Genomic DNA, 22,030 nt, shown 5'->3' with positions numbered 1-22,030 from the left:
ATGCTGACAAAATGTTAACCCCTTGAGCTATGCCCAGGAATATACTATTGTGTCTCAAGTCCACCCTTGTAAAGGCCAACTCCTCCCTAACTAGCCCCAGTGGTTGCCAATCCACATGTCCATCTGAATCAGGCTTTTTCCTTTACCAGAATGAGTACATGTGCTGCACACCTTGGCTCATGCCAAGTTCTGGCCCCTCCTGGTGGACAAGCCAGCTGGTGTCTTGGCCAAAACCTTTAGTAACCACAGTGCTTTTCTCTCAGTTGCCTTTCTGTGTTGGATTCTTAACTATCTACCAAAAATCACTATCACTATGACTCCTGCTAAAAATCCCTGTTTAACTAGCTAACCAAAATGAGAAAGAAGACACTTTGCATTTGTTGAAGGCACATTCCTTGGGATGGCCAGATAATTAGGGCTATGGACTCAGAAGAATCTCATAACAACAGTATTAAGCTTACTGGAGACATGGATGTGATCCAGGAAGTCTCTGGATTTGACGCTTCAAATGTTTTCCTTCCTATGTATAAGAGCAAACCCCATCCTACAAAACAAACAAACAAACAAACAACAACAACAAAAAAACCCCCCACAAAATACGCAAATCTTTTCAGATTCCAACTTGGAGTTCTACTGATGATGTTGTTGCTATGGAAAGTGAAGCAATCGAATGGAGGACTTTGCTAACTTATGAGCCTTTAAATAGCACTGAATGTACACCAAGATCATTTCCAGTGGAATTAAAATTAGAAATGAATTTATAGATGCCCTTGACTCAAATTATCAAAAGTCAGGGAGAGTCCCAGAATGGAGTGTCTTAAAAAAATGTGCTTCTGAAAGTGTAGAAACACTCATGATATGCCAAAGAGAGACTGGAACACTGTTCTCTACAGTGGAGATGGTTGATGGTGAGCCATGCCTCCTTCAAAGGTCACCTTACCTGCTAAGTATGGTGGTTTTAATTTTCTGCAGAATTTTCTGATTTACAACCTTTAGTCTTTCACCTCCCCTAATCTGCCCCAACACCCATCCTGCTACTCCTTACCCAGAAGTGTTTTCTACCTCTTCACTTGCACCCAGACTTATCTCAGAAGCCTTCCCAGTATTTTAATAAGGTCCCCAAGTCTGCTTTTGGGGCTTGATGCAGACCTGTAGGCCACAGGGACTCTGGATATTCTGGGAGCCTTGTGCCAAGAATTCCTTGAGTCTTTCCTTTGCTTGAATTGCCATCCATGACAGATAAGGAGTGCACTATTTGGTGTTTTCTAGAAAGACCTAGTTGCTTCTCCTCCTCCTCTTCTTCATTTTTTTTTTTTTTAAATTCTTGTTTCATTTAAAAAGCAATGATTATCAAACTTCCACCTAAAAAAATATTTAATTACTGAATAGTTCTTGTCAACTGAAATGAACTAGTGAAACTCGCTGTTATTCTTCCATTTTTCCATAATCTGAGTGTTTTCCATGTCTGTAAGTGGAAATACTATAGGTATGTTTAAAACAGAAAGAATTCACCTATACTGTGTAGAAAATTACTTTTTTATCACACCATAGTATTTTCAGATTGGAGTACTGCAGTATTATATTAATAATTTGCAGACATTAGTCTAATGTGCACTCATGTACAGATTAGTAATCATTTTTAAAAATAACTAATTAATCAGTATTTAATCATTGTTTTGATTTCTTTATTTAAATAAATATTTCTAATCATATTTTTGAAACTGAGAGAACTGGCTGAATGATTATTTTTTTGAAGGTATTTTGAAGATAGTTTCATAATGGCCTGAAATGTTGCTTATATACGTAGTTTGACACATATTGTCACTCTGAGGAGTCTTCTAAGATGTTATATAATAAATAAACTGACTTCATTTTAAATAATCATCATGCATTTGTTACATTCATTAAGATAAATTAGTGACCTTCCCTCTGTCCCACAATTTTCCATACCTTCTTTAAAAGTAAATTTTTATTGTCATAGTTTCCATACCTTCCATTTTTCATGGTTTGCCATAAATAGTTTATTCCTTGCTCTGCTGAAATTTCTAGCATTTGATGAGGAGACATTCCTGAAAGAAATTAAAATAACAAATTATTCCACTTATTAGACTGTGGTGAATATACTCTGCAAATATATAAAATTTTACCAAGGTCAGGAAAATATCCATAAGCAGTATAATCTAAGCCCATTATTACTAAAGAAATATACAAAATCCACCCTGAAATGGTGACAAACTTGTGAGCACTTCCAAAATGATCTTAAGATTTCACAGGAACACAACACTCAAACTTTCACTATGCTGTGACAACACTGTCACATTACAGCCTCTCAGTCCAACTTTTTCAGATTCCACATGTGACTCAAATGTTGCAGAAAACAACTTTCTCCTTTATTTCTTTTCTTTTATGTTTGGGGGAAATGTAACTTAAAATAAAACACAGGGGTGTTTTATCACTGAACTACATCCATAGACTTTCTATATATACATTTTTATATGTTTTGAGACAGGATGTCACAAAGATGCAGAAGCTCATTTTAAAGTTGCAATTCTATTGCCTCAGTCTCCAAATTATCTAAAATTACAGTTATGTATCATTGCATCTAACCAATTTTTGTTTATTCAGTAACTTTCAAACCTTTTGTAAAACGACTATAATCATGTATTTTTAAAGGGATTTTAAGTGGAAAAACATCAAGAAAACTAACAACACACAAACAAAAAGAGAAAATTGACTCAAGCAGAGACACTATATAACACTATAAATTGACACTTGGGAAATTGAGAGTTGTTAATTATCTAAAGAATGCCAAGTAACCAACTGATTCATAATTAAAGAACTAATTAACAATGAAGAAAAGTGACTGAAATTTAGTTTTAAAAAATTAGCAATAGAAAAATGGAAAATTGTGTATTAGAAATATTCTTTAAGAAACAATGTCTGATAAATTAGAAATGTGGGAGAAAAAAATATCAAATTTAACAATCTTAATTAAAAGCTTCAAGATAAAGCATTTATACTCAACTTTTTAAAACTCTTCAAGAAAAATTTTTGATAGAACCCAGAAAAATACAGAAAAATAAATGAGTCATCGGTAAAGATACTTCTATTTGTTAAATAGTTGAATTCTTAGCAGACATCTTCCAGAAAGGAATTGGAGCATTTAGTCATGTGTGTTTAAAGACAAAAGACACTAATCTAGAATTCTGTATACACAAATACTATTTTTTGAAGCTAAAGAAACATACATGTTATCAAGATATGTAAATGCTCAAAAATTTCCTCACTTTTAGACCTGTTCTAAGAGAAACACTAAAGGAAATTCTTTCAATAAAATAAAGTTACACAACAGTATAAATCATAAAAATTTGAAAGGGAGAAAAGCAAAGTATACACAAATGTAAATTCCATTCTACTGTCATGGTAGTGCATAAAACATTGAATTCTGCTACAGAATTTGAAAGACTAAAGCATAAAAATTATCATAAATCTTTGTTAATTGGTATAGATTATAAAAAAACAGCTATGATATCAATAACAAATCATGACAAGACATGTAAAGTCACCGATTTTTATAAGAAACCAAAGTCAGTTCAGTTTAGAATAAAGTGCAAACTAAGTAGTTTTATTTCTTATTTGTTCATTTTTGTTAATATGACAGTGTAATGTATCTTGACATATCATACATACATGAAGAATAAATTACCAATCTTTTGGCTGTACATGATGATGGTCATAATTCATACATCAACATGAAAACATTATGCTCAACTCATTCTACCATCTTTGAAGAACTTTTATGTGACTTCAAATTTATAAAGAAATTTGTCATAGATGATATAAAGAAAAATAGGGAGGTATCAAAACATTACTTAAAAAAATATATGAGCCACAAATTAAAGTGTTTTTTTAAAAGTAGGAAAAACTATAAGAAATAACCCAAACTTCAAAAGCTTAAAGTAGTAAGTTCTTCTTCATCAGTAATTTAAGTACAAATAATCTATTATAAAAAACTAATCAGAACACATAATGTAACCAATAAGATTAAACCTAAATATATGTACTTATGTCAGATCTAAGTCTACAGGAGTTTTCCTTTAGATATAAGGTCACAAATATACTAAAACCAAAAGGATGAAAAGAATATTACATTCAAAATTATGCAGATGATAATATAAGAAATAATTAGAGGCAAAGTAGAATATTATATAATGGTAAATGTGGTCAATTTCTAGAATACAATAGTAGTAAATACACATGTAGCACAAATCATATTTTCCAAATATAGAAGGCAAACACTGAAAGAATTCAACATGATTGAAAATAACCAAGTAATACTACGGGACATGCGTCCCCAATTAATGCAAAGGAACAAAATAGTATTGGAATAGTAAACAGGGAATAGAAAATTTAAAAAAGTATTATTTACATTAAGAGTCAATTACATTAAGAGTCAATCTTGCTGGGTGTGGTGGTGCATGCCTGTAATCCCAGTGGCTTAGGTGGGTAAGATAGGAGGACTGTGAGTCCAAAGCCAGCTTCAACCATAGTGAGGTGCTAAACAACTCAGTGAGACCTTGTTTCTAAATAAAGTACAAAATAGGGCTGGCAATATGCCTCAGTGTTTGAGTGCCCACAAGTTGAATTCACTATACCACCAAAAAAAAAAAAAAAAAAGAGAGAGAGAGAGAGAGAGAGAGAGAGAGAGAGAGAGAGAGAATCTTTTCAATAGTTTATGGAAATATAATCTCAAAGGAACCAGGTAAAAAGAACAAAAAAATTAATATTGACATTTTTTTCTATTATAATTAGTTGGGACTCTGAAGGAAATTTGTAACCAAAAATTCCTCAATGTGACTTCAAAGCCAGATTTAGAAACTTAGCAAGACTCTGACTCAAAAATAAAAATTAAAAAGGGTTGTGCATGTGACTCAGGTGTTAAGCATCCATGGTAGAAGAAAAAAGGCCCTATACCACACAAAGTGATTTAATAAGCTAAGAATAACACAAAACAACTATCAAACACTCAATATTATTTTAGCAGGAAAAAATAAGTTACTTTAAAAGTGGTATGGAGTATCCAGGGTACATAAATAACTAACCATTCAAAATAAAGAAAATGTATCCTGATATAAAAATAATGAAAGCTACAATATTCAATAGTTTTATTTCAACATGAAGTTAGATGAGTAAGACATACTTAACAAAACTGAGAGTAATTAGCCTTCAATTTTAGGGCAAGCAAGAAGGAATGGTGTCTGAGATGGAAGGGTGACAGATACATGAGCACTTGTTTTGGGGATAAACGAATTTTATTTTTGTGTAAAAATAAACTTTCTAGAAATATGTTACAAAACAATTTGAATGTAAGACTGTAGGTTTAAGTATAAGTAAGTTAGTTAATGGTTTTGATCAAAATTAAAATTTGAAAAATATATAAAAGATAAACAGAATTGTGGAAATCTTTGTAAGCTACCTTTGAAATGCTTAAGTTTTACTCCTACATAAAAGAACAAATTCATTTATGTAGAGGTGATGAATATGCTAGTAATTCTAGCTGCTGGGAAGGCTGAGGCAGGGAAATGGAAATGGAAATATAAAACCAGCTTCAGCAACTTAGCAAGAATCTGTTTCAAAATAAAACTATAAAACTGGAGATGTATCTCAGTATTATAGCAACCCTGATTTCAATCTGCAGTATCCATACACATTTATATGTATTTATATAATAAAATTTAGATAAATTATATGAATAGTCAAATAAACAAAGTACTACATATAAATCATAAACAAAACAGGGATAATATTTACACAAGTATGTAAAAGCATATATAACATAATTGAAAACAGGCACATGGATTACGTGTATTTTAATTTTACTTAATATTGTCCTGAAGCAAGAAGAAATGAATATTTCTATTCAGTTATAACATATGGGTATAAAAATGAAAAAAAAAATCACCAATGTAAGAAAATGTACTGAACAACACTGAAGCTACTTTAGAATGGAACTCAGAAAGAGACACAAGAATATAGAAAATTTAACCCACAAAATTTTTAATAACTATTACTTAAAAAAATCTCTTTAAATTACAATTCTCAGCTATACTTATACAGCCACAAGGAAAAGGCATTGTGAATCATTGCTATTAATAAAATGGCAAAAATATTTCAAAGAAAATGCAGTATAAGCCTGTATAAAAAGCTCTGATAAAAAAATTTGAATAGATAAACAATATTAGAGAAACTGTTCTACAATATTATGTATTACAATGGATTAACTTAGAATTATTCAGACATATGCACAGATTTTCTAGTGATACCCCCGTGCACACCCCCACCCTGGGAAGATCAATAAACTTCTGTCAGATTATGCAAATCCTCAAAGGCATTAGGGAGTACTTTGTTAATTTTAATGTAGTGATATTATTGGAGAACAAGAGGAGCTTCTAGAATTAGGAAGCATGGTAAATACAGGGCAGGGTATGCTCTTATCTGATTGCAAAAAATAAATAAATAAACTGAGGTTTGTATAAAGCATTTCTGTTGAATTTTAGCTTCTCAATTAACATTTTAAACTGTGGCTTCCTCTTTAACAGTTTATTATTTTTTTCATTGATTTCTACACACTTGGATATATTGTTAGTGTCAATTTTCTTTCAAATTCTACAGTTATTTCTTGGGACAGCACATTGACCAAGGCAGACTGAAATACAGCAAGATGGCTTTATTGGAAAATGGAATATGACACATTTTGGTAATCTCATTGTAACTATTGATGGTTCTTAATGTTGTCCTCATTAGGAATAAAAGAAAACAGGAGATTCCAGAAAATTATTTATTTATAATGTTTTTCCTGGGAGAAGCACTAATATACTTTGGAAGCATTTTCAGTCTCTAGATTGTGAGGACTGCTTTGAACTATCAAAACTGTAAAGAAAATATAGATTAAACATAAAAAAAAATCTTTAACATTTTCATTTCTACACCAATGCCTGATCTTTATTCTAAAAAGAAGGATCTGAAAATTTTATCATGTGGAATGGAAGCTGCCAAGATATATTCTACAAAGGAAGAAAAATACCTATTGATAATGAAATTAGGGATTCAGAAGGAAATTTATGCTCACCCAGAAAGACCAGGCTTCTATAAATCTCTAACATCACATCTCTATATAAATTCTGCTGAGCAGGATTCAGGTATTTCCATTCATCTTCAGAGAAATCAATGGCCACATCCCTAAATGTTAATGGCTCCTGAAATAAAAATGAATAAATACATATAACATCAACCTTATGATCATGGTTGGCAGAGTTTTAATTTGACAAAAGTTGTGATAAATTGACAGTTTTAACTTGTCACAAGTTGTAATAAATTGATGATTTTAATTTGATACAAGTTGTAATGAGAGTTAAAAGAACTGGCTCTAACATAGGAGAGTGACCTCAAAATTCAATATACTTTTCAACAGAGTGGTGTACTCTAATGTATTACCTATCTTTGAGGAAAGAAAATGCATTCAAAAGAGAATAAAATAAGTACAAAATAAATAAGCAACAAAAACATCAGTGTATATACTACACTTCCATGAAATAAAATGCAAAATTAAGGCAAACATCAGAATATATATCTTAATTGTTATGTTTATATTTTATAAGATAAATTATGCATATTTCTCAGAAGAGAATTTTATACTGAGTTAGAAGAGTGCTTCTCAATTTTAATGTGTATAACCATGAATTGAAGAATTTATTAAAGAACAGACTGTGATTCTGTATTTCTGGGGTGCAGTTTAGGTTTGAATATGCATCAAGCTTTCTAGTGATGCAAATGCCAATGGTCCAAAAAAAGCTGATGAATATTACTGAAGTAGAACACTAAAGAAAAAATATTGCTCATAAATTAAAATTTTTAAAGAATTTTTTCTGCATTCAAATATACAAATAACAATACAAGAGTTTTTCATACCTTCATGCGTAAAAACTCAAAATAATCAATGAAGCACATGCCTGTAATTCCAACATGGGAGGATGAGGCATCAAGATGGCAAGTTCAAAGCCATTCTCAGGAACTTAGTGAAGCATTAAGTAACTTAGCGAGATCCTGCTCTAGATAAAATATAAAAAAGGGCTGAGGATATGACTTAATATTTAAGCATCCCTGATTCAATCCCTGGTAAGAAAAAAAAAAAAAAAATCTATGAAACCAGGAATACTTTTAATTTTTGAGGACTTTTTTTTTCAAACCTCCAGTATATGGTAGTTCCTTGGGTTTGCCCAAGTTTATCTGATCTATATTTTATCAAAAAAGTAATACAAAGGTTAAAATAAAGTGTGAAATTAAAAGAAATTTCAGAGCAGGGTGGTCAGTTATTTTAACTAAGAAAGGAAATGGATACACATTAAAAAAAAAAAAAAACAGGAAATCAGATTGATTGAACTGATTAAACACATGTGGCAAATGACTACCACATTTCAAGTGTGTATCTGAGCATTCTGGTTCCCATGACCTCAGAAAATGAAATGAAACCTCCATTCCTATCAGAGGTGAGAAAACATGTCTTCCTTCCCAAATCCCCTTCGTTGAACCAAATTTTAAATAAATAATTTGTATTAGACACAGCAGGGTGCTATGAGATGAGAGTCCCCAATGGCAGGCAAAGTATCCCAACTGATGCCTGGTAAGATTCAACTCCTTCCACATATTAAACTATAAACAATGTATGATGTGAACCCAAGGGGAAGGACTCTCCTGTCTTTAGATCTGTCTGTGACTTGACACTAAAATTTAGATGTGAAAGAAGAGATTAAATTTCTTACTTTGCCATTGGGCCTTCACCCTAGATATGTGCTATGGTTGTCTGTTTTTTTATTTTTATTTTTTTGTTGTTGTTGCTGCTTGTTTGTTTGTTTTGTTTTGTTTTGGTATAGAGTATGATGTGAGTTTAAATACCAGTAACATATTTTCATGTATATATGCATGTCTACATAATTAAAAATCATTTAATAGGACTTTAAACATTAAATCAGGAAAAATAAAATTAGTATTTCTTGCATTCCTATTTCTACTCAGTTAATTTGAAATCAGCATGTATTAAATTCTGGCACCCTTTTTCCATTGGGTATATTTGTTGATGAGCTATCAAATATTAGAATTTATCCCAAATAGAATAATTCAGGATTAAAATGATTAGTAAGTGGGTAAACCCAATTTAGACTGGGTTTAGCTGGGCTATATTTCTGATTTCTTCTAGCCTCCTTTAGGAATATACTTTGCTACTTAATATGGTAGCCCTGTGGTCCACTGTGGCATTTTCATTCTCATTCACGTGAGATCTTCTCCTTCTTATGCCTAATCTGAGCTTCTTCACCTTGAGATGTTAGGCTTTACAATAAAAAATCAGGGAGAATTCAAGACATTTTAGGCATAGGCATTATACCAGCACATTTACATACTCGATCTATTTTGCTGGCTGAAATATATAAGCCATTCTAGATTCAAGTCTTGGCAAACATATACTTGTCAATAAGAACAAATACAAAAGAACATTGTCAATGGCCTGGATAAAGGGAAGGATGAAAAACTGGAGCTATTTTTGCAGTTCATATCTTTTTTCCTTTTCTTTTTTTTTTCTTGAGAGAGAGAGAGAGAGAGAGAGAGAGAGAGAGAGAGAGAGAATTTTTAATATTTATTTTTTAGTTTTCATCGGACACAATATCTTTATTTGTATGTGGTGCTGAGGATGGAACCTGGGCCACACACATGCCAGGCGAGCGCGCTACCGCTTGCTTGAGTCACATCCCCAGCCCTTTCCTTTTCTTTCAGATGACATTTATGTAACTATTCTAAATTCATAAAATTTTATAAGACCATATGTTCTAAGAAGCTAGCCAGGTTTGAGATTCAGAATCACTACAGCCTGACTCAAAAACTCAAAGATTTTGCTAGGCCACAATAATCATGCAACTTTTCTAGGAATTTGTGGAACTGAAGAAGGACAACTTTGTAATAGAAGCACAATTCTTTTTAGCTTCACATCCTTTACTACTTTTTACTATTAAAAAACTTTCAAGAGAACACTGAAGACTCTTTTAAAATAGGGAAAAGTTTAAATAGATTTGGGCTATGTTTAGGAAATGAAGGTAAATGATTCATTTGTTTATTTCTCATTATGGAATAATAGTTAAAATGTACATAGCAAACATAATATATCTGCATCTTCTTTCATTCTTTTTTTTTATTTGCAGTCTACTTATAATTTTTAAACTATGCTAAACCTACAAATTCTTTGATGGAATAATTTCTTAGTATGAAAACAAGAGATCAAGATAGATCTACTGAGAAGAAATTTCCTCCATCAGCCATTTGTTTTAATAGCTGGGTATGTAAGAAAATTGTCCTTTTATTTATTTATTTATTTTCCAAAATGGAAAACCCCTTTTTTAAGAACCACCACCTAAAAAGGCTAAAATGCGCAAATTTTCAATTGTGAACCAATGGTTCCTAGTCTGGTTGAAGTGTACAATCACCTGAAAGGCTCTTCAAATTCCCCTAATCCAAATTTCATTAAAATAATTTAATCTATATTCCTGGAGAGAGGGACTTAGGATTCAGTGGGATTTGTTTGTTTGTTTGTTTTTATTTTAATTTGGAAGAAATTAGCATGTGTAGCAAAACTAAAATCCAATTCTTTGAATGAACATCTTTTAATGAATGTGTTGCAAATACATGTAAGACTTTGGCCTTTCAGACTCACCCAATTTGTTAGTCAGGGTTTTCTAACTTTAAAATGTACCTGTGATATTCAACTAATAAAAAGAAAAATCTTATTTTGAATGAAAGTTCTGGAGATTTTTGTTGATAAGTAATTGGTATTTAAAAATTATGCCTGAGGTGAGGCAGCACATTATGGCAGGAGAACATGGAAAGACTAAACTTAAATACCACAAGGGATCCACAATTTCCTTCAAGTCCTTACTCTACAATGAACTAAACAACACTCTCTATGCCTTACCTGTAAATTTCCACCACATCCAACACCCTGTGGACCAAGCTATAATACATGAACCATTAGGGGTCAGTTATCCAAACCAAATGATCATCGGTGTCTAACTGATATCCTTTGCATAAATTGATCTTTGATAGTCATTTTTTTTTCTCATTAAACCCAGTTAAAACTTATTGAGGCTAAGCACAGAGGCATATGCCTATAATCCCAGTGGCTAGGGAGGATCATGATTTGAAAGCCAGCCTCAGCAACAGTGAAGCACTAAGCAACCTGGTGAGACCTTGTACCTAAATAAAATAAAAAATAAGGCTCGGGATATTACTCAAAGGTCAAGTGCATTGAGTTCAATCACTGGTACCAAAAGATAATGTGTTTGGGCGGGGTGAGAATACACCATGCACAGGATGCAGTCCTTAATGCCTTTCATGAACAATATCATTGCAGAAAAGAATTTTATTGGGGAAATTATTACAGAAAGTGTTTTAAGTGATGTGTTATGATGCATGCCAGTAATTCTGGAAACTGAGAAGGCTGATACAGGAGAATTGAAAGTTCAAGACAGGCTTGGTAACTTAATGAGACCCTGTCTCAAAATAAAATGAATAAATAAGTAAATAAAGCTATAACTCGGTGGTTAAAGCACCACTTGATTCCATTTCCAGTACGGAGAAGAATAAACAAACAAACAATCAAACAAACAAACAAATAAATAAATGAATAATAGAATGCATACCAAATTGTGACTGAAATAAAAAGACTTACATCCAAGTGTTAGAACATGGATTTATTAAAATATTAAAATCTAAAGTGAGGGCTGGGATTCTGGCTCAGTGGTAGAGTGCTTGCCTAACATGTGTGAGGCACTGGGTTCGATCCTCGGCACCAAATAAAAATAAATATATACAACTTGAGATTTGAACCAAATCACAAACTGTTGCTGTTATTCTCATATACCTAATTACTTCACAAATATAACGTTCAAAATTTTCACTGAAATATGACATATGTATAAAAAACATACAAAGCATTTATGTAAAGGTTCAGAAATTATCTAAAATTAAACAAATTTTGAAAAGACAGAATAAATCACTTTCCCCATCTATGATATCCAAAATCAAACAGGATCTTAAGAACCAGCACAGAAATGTTTTCTCACATAAATATAAAATGTATATAAATAAAGTGAATGTTATAACAGTTATCTAGATTCAACATCTGCTTATTACAATGACATATTTATTTCTTCTATGCTTCTAATCATTCCCCAACCTAGACCAGTCCCACTCCTTGTATATTCATTCTTTGGTGAGATCATATGTACATATCTTGAATGTCACAGATATCAACTGTACAGTTTTGACAAACACATTAATAAAAACCTTCACTGCTTTTTAGCACAGAATATTTACATCATCTCAAGAAAACTATATTCTTTCCCACAAAACTTTTTGTTCCCTAAAAGCAAGTTACTATAGTGGATATTTTACCATACCTTCATTCTGCCTGAAACCATGTAGTATAATTTTAAATCCAGCTGCTAAATTATACTGTATCTATAAGAATCAATCAGGGTGTGCGTTTCAATAATGTGTTCCTTTGTATTGATTACTACTATTATATTTTATGGATGCACTACAAATTGTTCATTTCAACATTCAAGAACATTTGAACTATTTCTTATTTTGGACCATTAGGACTACAGGGCCTATGAAAATTCTTAAACAAATAATTATCCTACTCAGTTCATTCTTTACTAGTCTTTCAATGACACTCTATTCTATTTTTAGTTGTTGCTATGAGGATTATAATTTGCATCTTAACATTTCAATCAATATTATATGAGTTTTCTAAATACAAAAAATAAAAAACCTTACCCCAGACTGTTTATTTTCTTGTATCCTTTGCGCAACTACTATAAATGTCTACAATTATCTATGCATTGTAAGTCCCAAAATACACTCTAAAATTTGTGTTCAAATTAATCATAGGTTATAAAAAAAAAATCCTAAGAGAAGGGCTAGGGTTACGGCTCAGTGGTAGAACACTTGCCTAGCATGCATGAGGCACTGGGTTTGATCCCCGGCACCACATGGAAATAAACAAAATAAAGGTATTTTGTCCATCTGCAACTAAAATATATATTTAAAAAATCTAAGAGGTAAAAGTATTAATCATAAGATTGCTAATAAATGTCAGGCATGGTGGCACATGTGTAAGATCCCAGTGACTAAGAGGGAGGAGGATCATGAGTATAAACCCAGCCTCAGTAACTTTGTGAAGCACTAAGAAACACAGCAAACCCTATCTTTAATAAAAATATAAAAAGGCCTGGGGATGTGGCATAGTGGTTAAGCATCCCTTGGTTCAATCCTTGGTATCAAAAAAGAAAAAAAAATGCTAACATATTATAAAACTTAGGCAGGGAAGTAAAACTGTGACAATGATATGCCAAGAACAAATTTAATAAATAATACTGAGAAATAACTATAAAAATGTATTAGTGATGTTTTGTTACAATATTAGATGGGTACTTTTGGGAAGATTTTCTATCATATATGCCACATATTCCTTAGAATAAATTTTAAATATCATTATTTACAGGGTTAGAAACCGTTTAAACAGTGGGATATATTATTTATTATACTGACTGTATTATGTTCTACTGAATATTTTGGTTACATCTTTTTAAAGTTACAGAAAAATTTTACTGTGGTTTCAATGTCACTGAACACTACACAGTAAAAAGTGCAGAGATCCATGAATACCCACGGTGACAATACTCAAACAAATTAGAAATAAAAAAACAGTTCTATCTGGACATAGACAAATTAATACTTGATTCAAGTTTTTATCTACACAAATGGCAGCTCACCTTAGAGATCAATCAAGTAGAAACTCACCACCTTATTCAATTGGCCACAAGACCAAGAACACACACTTGGGTGGCTTTTTCATTCCTTCCCATTTTTCCTACTTTTACACAGTTCATTTTTTTGTGACCTTGAAAACATCCACTTTTCAAACTATTATTTCTCATTTGGGAAAAGAAAAAAAATTAATACAGCAAGTGATAAGAAAGCTGAAGTACCCCTTACTTTGACCAAGTTAAAAACATTGGAGGAAATCTCAAATAGCAGTACCTACAATTTAGGAAACAAAAAGACAAAACCACCAAAACATACAAACACTTTCACTCATAACAAGAGGTGAAAGAAACATAAGCCAGCAAATTTTATGTTCTCGATCAAGTAGAACATGAAGCCAAAAAGAAATCTGCCAATCTAAAACAAATAAATAAATAAAAGTCTGATAAATTTCAATCAGGTCAGTCCTACTCTTTTGCTCACTTTAAATAATAAAATGTATTCCACTTAGTTTTAGAAAAAATGATTTCATAAAAACCTACCACCTTAGCATGATTCAGTTTGGTCATATGGTCAATTCAACTTACAAAACAACAACAACAATAAAAAAACAGAACAAAACAAAAAATACCTGGATTCTTATTGCTACTAAATAACAGCTTAAAACAATAGAAACGCATTCTTACATAATTATAGATATTTTCATTATCATGACAAAGGATAAATATCAAAGTATTAGCAAAACCACACTCCCTCCAGAGGCTCTTAAAAAGAATTATTCTATCTTCTGGTGGCTGCTGGTATTCCTTGCCTTGTGATCACAACTGTTTCTCTTCTAATGGTGATATAGCTTTCAAAAGCATAATGATAGACAAATTAACTTTTTATAGAACATGGTGATATTGCAACAGATTGTAAGTTCCAAACACCACAGAATCTGGGAACCATAGCACAAAAGATGGCCAATCCTCCAATGAGCTTATCCTTACACACTGTACTTGACAGAATCACAGAAAAGGAAATTTCATTCACAGAAGAATAAAGAAATAGAAGGGACCCTGGGCCAGATGAATAAAGGTTAAAGATTCACAAATGTGAGATGGATAAAGAATGGCATCATGCACTGTCTCCAAAATCCTGAAGAAACAAAATTTGTGGACAACCAAATGTAAGCAAGCTCATTAGACAGAGTCAAACCCAGCTGTGAGCCATGTCCAGAGAGCAGGTCTTATCTGGTTTTTGCCTCAAACCATGAAAACTATCCCAAGCCCATGGAGCTTTGGATTTTTCCAACTAATACTTCATTCAACCTTTGTGCATATCCTCCGTCATCCTCTTATAATACATATGGTTGTGCTTATCTGAATACTTTGAATGGGGAATCTACGAATGTCACTTATCTCATTTATTCAATTTCTAAGATATTTCTCTGTACGTTTTTTTTTGTACTGATATCTTTGAAGGCCACTTTTTAAAATTTTAGATCAATGTACATCCAGTGATCAAAGATGGATCATGATAGATCACAAAGATAGATCAATGAACATCCAGTGATCATGATAGATCATGCTACATATGTAGCAAAAGGTTTACAAGGCAGAATCAATGAAGTGTTATATTATTGAGGAAAAAGGACATACCAAAAGAATAAAGCACAGTCAATGTGTTTCTAAATCCACTTCACATGAGTAAATATTTAACTGCCACATAAATACATAAATAGAAGAATAAATCAATACAACTTAGATAAGTTAATTCTAAAGGCAGTACACTGTTGCATACTCATCAGGAAGAAAAACAGCAAATAAAAAGGCAAAATGTCTCAATTTTTAAAAAGATTAAAAATTACAAACATGTTTAGTGAATGAATTGTCAAACCCTTCTGTAGGCTATGCAAAATTCTTTAGCCACTTTGAAAATTGGTTTGGTACTATCTACTTACTTATACCTTATAAGCCATCAATTCTAATCTTTGATAGAATAGACATATACCATAATATTCTTAGAGTGCTCCAACAGGTAGCTGCCACTGCTGCTTTTACCACCAAACTAGACTACATTTGCCACCACCTTCCAAAATACAGGCCTCCTACATCAAGGTTCTGGTACCTAAGATTCCCACAAGCCTATGTCACTAAAAAGCATAGAAAAAAAGTGGCATACTTGAAAATCAAAAATCTGAAGGACACAGTGGAAGAATAGGCAAAATGGATAAAGTAGAAGAAAAACTGGTGAAGGAGAATGGATCTGAGGAGGAAGAAAAAACTGCTAAGGAAATATAAGATGCAGAGATGAGATAAAGATGGATCCCAAGTGAGAGAAGACAGGAAATATTGTGACAGCATAATACTTACACCACTGGTCTCATATTTAGAAATCCCTAAGAACCAAAAGTTAATGGTACAATCAAACAACTATGCCACACATTTGGCTCTCTACTCTTAGAGCTTTACCAGAGGTGCCACACTTTTTGTTTTTTTCTCCCAAGCATTGTAATTTCTTTCTCTCTAGGCACTTTTCTTATCTGTTCTATCTGAGCTCTCCAGCTTGTCACCAGTAACACATATCCACTCTTTTTTCTTTCAACCCATTCAACCAATCCTTTTTTCTCAGGTAACCTCTCATAAGTGCACTCTTAATACATCAACCCTGACATTCTGAGCTATCCCCTTTTTATTGTGAGCTATCTTCATTCTGATGCCTCAAATTTGCTTCACCAGCAAAGCATTAAGCAAGACTAGGGTCAGGTTTGGTTTCCCAAATAATGAGCTACTTTATTTTATCAACCCCCTTTTTTGTATAAATAAATAAATACATAAACAAACCCACTTCTGTTTTTTATTTGTTTTATTTTAAAAGAAATAATACTTTAAACAGAACAGTTATAGTTACCACTAGGGAGACAGGAGGCTAGTGCACTTTTCTGTAGCATCATTAATGTTCTATCTCTTGATAAAATTAGTAGTTATATAGTATATTCCCTTTGTAATAATTCATTGATCTGTATAGTTTTAATTCTGGTCCAGTATTAACATTGGTAAATAAGATCAAATTCATTAAATAAAAGGTGGTATAAAACAGCAGAAGATAGAAACATTAAAATGGTACTACAAAATACTTTGGGGCAATGGATATATTAATTGATTATTGAGCTAGTTTATGGATGTGTTCATATGTCAAAAGATAAAATTATGCACCTTAAATATGCATAGTAATTATATCAATAAATCTGAAAATGTGTTATGTGTTTAAGTTGAAGTTAAAAAGAAACCATAAACTATTAAATGATAATTTTAGAATGAAAATAAACTCTTCTGATAGCTAACACCTCTATTAATAATTCAGAATAATTTCCAGTAACTTGAATGAACAATATCTTCATCCTTAAAAATACATTAATTAGGGATAGAGATATAGTTCAGTTGATAGAGTGCTTGCCTTTCATGCTCAAGGTCTTGGGTTCAATACCCAGCACCTCAAACACACACAAAAAAAATACTTTAGCTAACTGATCACAGTGGCATAAATTTATAATTCCATTGGCTTAGGAAGTTCAAAGATAACCTCAGCAACTCTGTGAGGTCCTAAGAAACCCCAAGGCATTCTGTTTCTAAAGAAATATTAAAAAGGATTAAGAATGTGGATCAGTGGAGAAGTGTCCCTGGGTTCAATCAGGTTAAAAAACAAAACCCTCCCTTTTTTTTTTCATTAAAAATTTCATGTTTGTATTATTCTAACTGGTTGTTTTTTGTTTGTCTCATAAAATTTAGTAAAAAACTTTCTATTGTGACATAGAATATGTCAGTGATATTGACATATCCTATCACCTTAAGTATGATGATTATTTGAATATTCAGTTAGTGTATATGAGAATAAGATTTACCAATAGAACAATGGAAGAAAAGTGAAAGTATAAAAGTAAACCTCACCCTTTTGGTCAATTTAATTTTGACAAGTTTTTCAGAGAAATTAAATGAAGAATAAGTAGATTCTTGCACAAGAATAATAAGTAGACTCTTCCACAATAATAAGTAGTCTCTTCCACAATAAGATTGGTATAATTGCAAATTCATGTATAAAGAAGTGATATTAGTTATACATGAAATTATGTACAATAGTTAACATGAAATGAATATTACACAATAATATGAGAGCTAAAGTTGTAAATATTAAGAAGAAAACTAGAACACATTTATGAATAAGATTTACCAGTGGATTCTTAGTTATGCTTCAAAACACAGAAAAACACAGAAAAAAATCATACCTAATGCTTTATTGTATAAACAAGCAGCAAGAATTTATTTAAAGGAGAGTAAAAGATTCAGAGCCATAGATGGTGCTTTAGAGGGTCCCCAAAACCTAGGTTGGTTTACCATTGAAGCATCTGGATTACATTCAAAGTTGGACACTAGTACTATTCTTGCACTGAAAGTGATTTGTTGGTTATGAATATCATTCCTTCCCTGTCTCCAATAGTCTTGGAAATGTGAGGAATGGATGATATGTTTAGAATCATAATTTTCAACACACTTAGCATAGACCCATTTGATAACAGAAGACACTGATATTCTGAAAACAAAGAAAAAGACACCTCATCAAGCCCTAAAGAGCAGACAAAATAAACCCTTGAGGAAAACAAACAAACAAACAAACAAAAAAACAGCAGTCATTCATTAAATTGGTTTTTAAAAAACATTTTAGTTGGTAATGCATTACTACATTAGGAAAGAGTGATGTAAATGTGATTTCAATTTTTACAGCTGTGACTGATTGCTTTAAAGAGAATATAAAAAGCTGGGTACAGTGGTATATGCCTGTAGTCCTAGAGTCTTGAGAGGTTGTGGGTGGTGGAGGGTCACTAGTTCAAAGCCAACCAGCCTCAGCAGTTTAGTGAGGCTCTAAGAAACTCAGTAAAACCCTGTTTCTAAATTTATAAAATATTTTTTTTAATGTGGTGAAGATGTGTCTTAGTGGCAAAGCATTCCTGGGTTCAATCTGTAATACGAGAGAGAGAGAGAGAGAGAGAGAGAGAGAGAGAGAGAGAGAATAAAAGAAAAACAAGTTAATCAGTGACACTCTCAGTGTCAAGAATGTAAACAATTTAAAATCAGTAGTGAGTCTATGGAAAACTCATCGAGGTTTATTAACTGATGTTTGGAAAGTTAGTCTGCTCTCTAACATAGAAAAGAGAGACGCCTAACTTAAGGTGTCCCCTAAGACACAGAAGTTTCAACAGTGGTTATATTTGACCTAGAGGTCCACTTTAGTGGTTGATTGGGGTTATGCCAAAGTGATAGATTCTTGAGCTGTTTGAAATGATATGTTTCCATCAAATCTTCATAAACCAGGATTAAGACTTAATAAAGCAGGAATGTAAAATCAATGACACCTAAAGCAACAGTGAATTAAAAAAAAATGGAATGAATGAATGAATAACAAAATGAAATTGTCAAAGATAGCTTGTAGCCATGCAAAAGTGTAAAGGTACTTGGAAATGGTGTTTTACTACCTATTGAGGCATACCATATGAAGTATAAACTCTATTCCTAGGTGTGAAGAGATAAGCAAAGAACCCATTCACCTGGCTGTCTCAATTGGGAACTGTGCCACAGTTACATTTTTCTTTCTCCCTAAATCTTATTTCTACATCCAAAGACACTGCTAGTCTACCCTCATGCTGCCATTTTAGATTCATTGCATCTGAACTCTACTGCTCATGTTTTTCCTTTTTCCTTCATTACTCTTTTCCTCCTTCCTCCCATATATTCCACCAATAGTTTTTCAAGAACAGTGGTTCCTACATACTCACTATCCACTAGTCTTGCATCCTGCTCCATCCATTTCCTGTCTTGTGCATGGATCAGTTTGAGATCCCCTCCACTCATACATTAATAGTCCAGAGTGGTCAGGGTTGGGGGTTAAATATGCAGAATATTATAAGTCCATTACATAATAATAAATCTATAAAAGAATAATCCATCTAAAACTGAGGTTAAAAGTAAATCTACACACTTCACTAGTTAAACTAAAGCATCTAGAACTCATAAATTTCAATAATTTGGAAAAGGCAATTCTGTAAAAAAGAGTAAAGAACAGAGCATCCTAAGTTAAAGTGAAAATTTTCAAGACATACAAAATGTACATATACACAGAGTGTCATAGGTTGGTGCTTCTGAAGACTAATTAAATTGAAACAGATATGGTAAATTTGAGATGTACCAATCAAATTTTAATTGCACATAACAGTAATATATATGTATCTGTACAAAATGTCCCTCATTTAATGATGGGTATACGTTGTAAGAAATGTATACTCTATTTTTTTTTTTAATGCCATAGTGAATACTGATAACTTTTGTATTACAAAAAGCTTAGGCTGCATATTATAGTTACTTGAAGTTCATCACTGACCAACAGATAATTTTACCACACATTGCTGTATACTATGAAATTATAGAAATAAGTATATACCTAATAATAATATGAATAAATAGACCTGTATAAGTAACACAGAACATTTATATATATAAAAAAAAAAAAAAACACTTGCCATTTCAACAAACTATAGAGCTTGCACACTGTGTGGAAATAGAATAATTTGATTTTTGAATATTTCTTCTACCAAAACTGGTTATTCAAGTTTCTTCCTTTTCACTTGGTACCTCTATTATTTTCTTTTTATTAAAAGTGCTTAATTATATGTGAGGTTATTAATTGTCCCACCTTGTCACTTCTCTTTGTACCTTTTAATAGCATCGTTTAGAAATACAATTTTTATTTTAATGTTGCCCAATTTATAAATTGGAAAGAATGACATTCTTTCCAAAGAATAGTGCTGGGACAGAGGAATATTTGTGGAAAATATTATTATATGCCCCTTTTTTTTTTTTTTTGACCAGGGATTGAACTCAGGAGCACTCGTCAGGGTCTTTGTGAGTTGCTCAATACTTCACCATTGCTGAGGCTGGCTTTGAACTCTGGATCCTCAAGTTTCAGCCCCCCAAGTCTATAGGATTACAAGTGTACACCACCATATCCAGCTATATATTTTCTTAACATCAGATATAAATTATTTTCAGGAATAATATATTCTTCAATGGCTCAGTGGTAGAGCACTTGCCAAGCATGTGTGAGGCAGTGGGTTTGATTCTCATATAAAATATAAATATATGAGAATATAAATAAATGAATACAATAAAAGGTTCATCAATGTCAAATACATATATGCATATATATACTTACATACATATACATATGTGTGTTTGTGTGTATATATATATATATACATATATATGTATATATATATATGGGCTATGCTACTGGTTTAGGAATATCATATATATATATATATATATATATATATAGAGAGAGAGAGAGAGAGAGAGAGAGAGAGAGAGAGAGAGCGCAGAATGTAAGGTACTCAGTTCCAACTTTAGCAACACAATAAAAGGCCAATATTAAGGGGGAATGATGTTGAAAATAATACAGAATACTAAAATTATGGACTCTCCCTGAATCTATAAATATAGTTAATAAAAAGCTATTCATGTTATCAGTGTTTCTTTGACAAAGTCATAAATACATACAGAGACTTAGAGAGACTATATATATGATACTCCTCAACATAGATTATAGAAATTACTGTACTTTTGAGCCAAATTTCTACTATATGGACCTAAATTTCTACTACATGGACCAACATAACTGTAGCCTTATGCTGTCATATAACTGCTACAGTTATGTTGGTCCATGTAGTAGAAATTTGGGTGATAGGAGGAAAGTGTAGGTACATTCAAAATGAAATAAATACTCAATTTTGAAAAAAACTGGATTCTAAGGACCAGACATGTTTTTAGTTTCATTACATCTAGTTTAATAGAACAAAATATCAGATGAGTATTATATAGAATTGATATCTGTGTAATACATAACAGGCATAGAGGCTTTCCAAAAAATATGTAGAACTTATCACAAAATAAAAATTAACACAGAACGTAAAATACTTCATAATACACACCATATATGAATAAAATTCATAAAGTTTCAAAGACAACCATTTACCTCAGTTTAATGTATAATATTCCTGCATGAAAATTTTAGCATGCTAAAATAATTTTTTCTACAATTTTTTTTTAACTTGGGAAGCAATATATGTAAA

General features: G+C 32.0%; 1 pseudogene across 1 annotated transcript in view; it reads right to left on the bottom strand.

Moving 5' to 3' along the window:
- LOC143408192 (uncharacterized) overlaps positions 1-22,030 on the bottom strand; it is a 57,818-nt pseudogene that overhangs the window by 3,732 nt on the left and 32,056 nt on the right. The window contains exons 4-5 of the transcript XR_013155369.1: positions 7,130-7,256; positions 1,991-2,069 (exon numbers count right to left, since the gene is read on the bottom strand). The product of XR_013155369.1 is annotated as an uncharacterized LOC143408192 (transcript). The remainder of the gene's footprint in view (positions 1-1,990; positions 2,070-7,129; positions 7,257-22,030) is intronic.

The sequence above is a fragment of the Callospermophilus lateralis genome, chromosome 1 (assembly GCF_048772815.1).
Source record: "Callospermophilus lateralis isolate mCalLat2 chromosome 1, mCalLat2.hap1, whole genome shotgun sequence".
In the NCBI taxonomy this organism is placed as follows: Eukaryota; Metazoa; Chordata; class Mammalia; order Rodentia; family Sciuridae; genus Callospermophilus; species Callospermophilus lateralis.
This window is presented reverse-complemented; position numbering and strand designations above follow the sequence as displayed.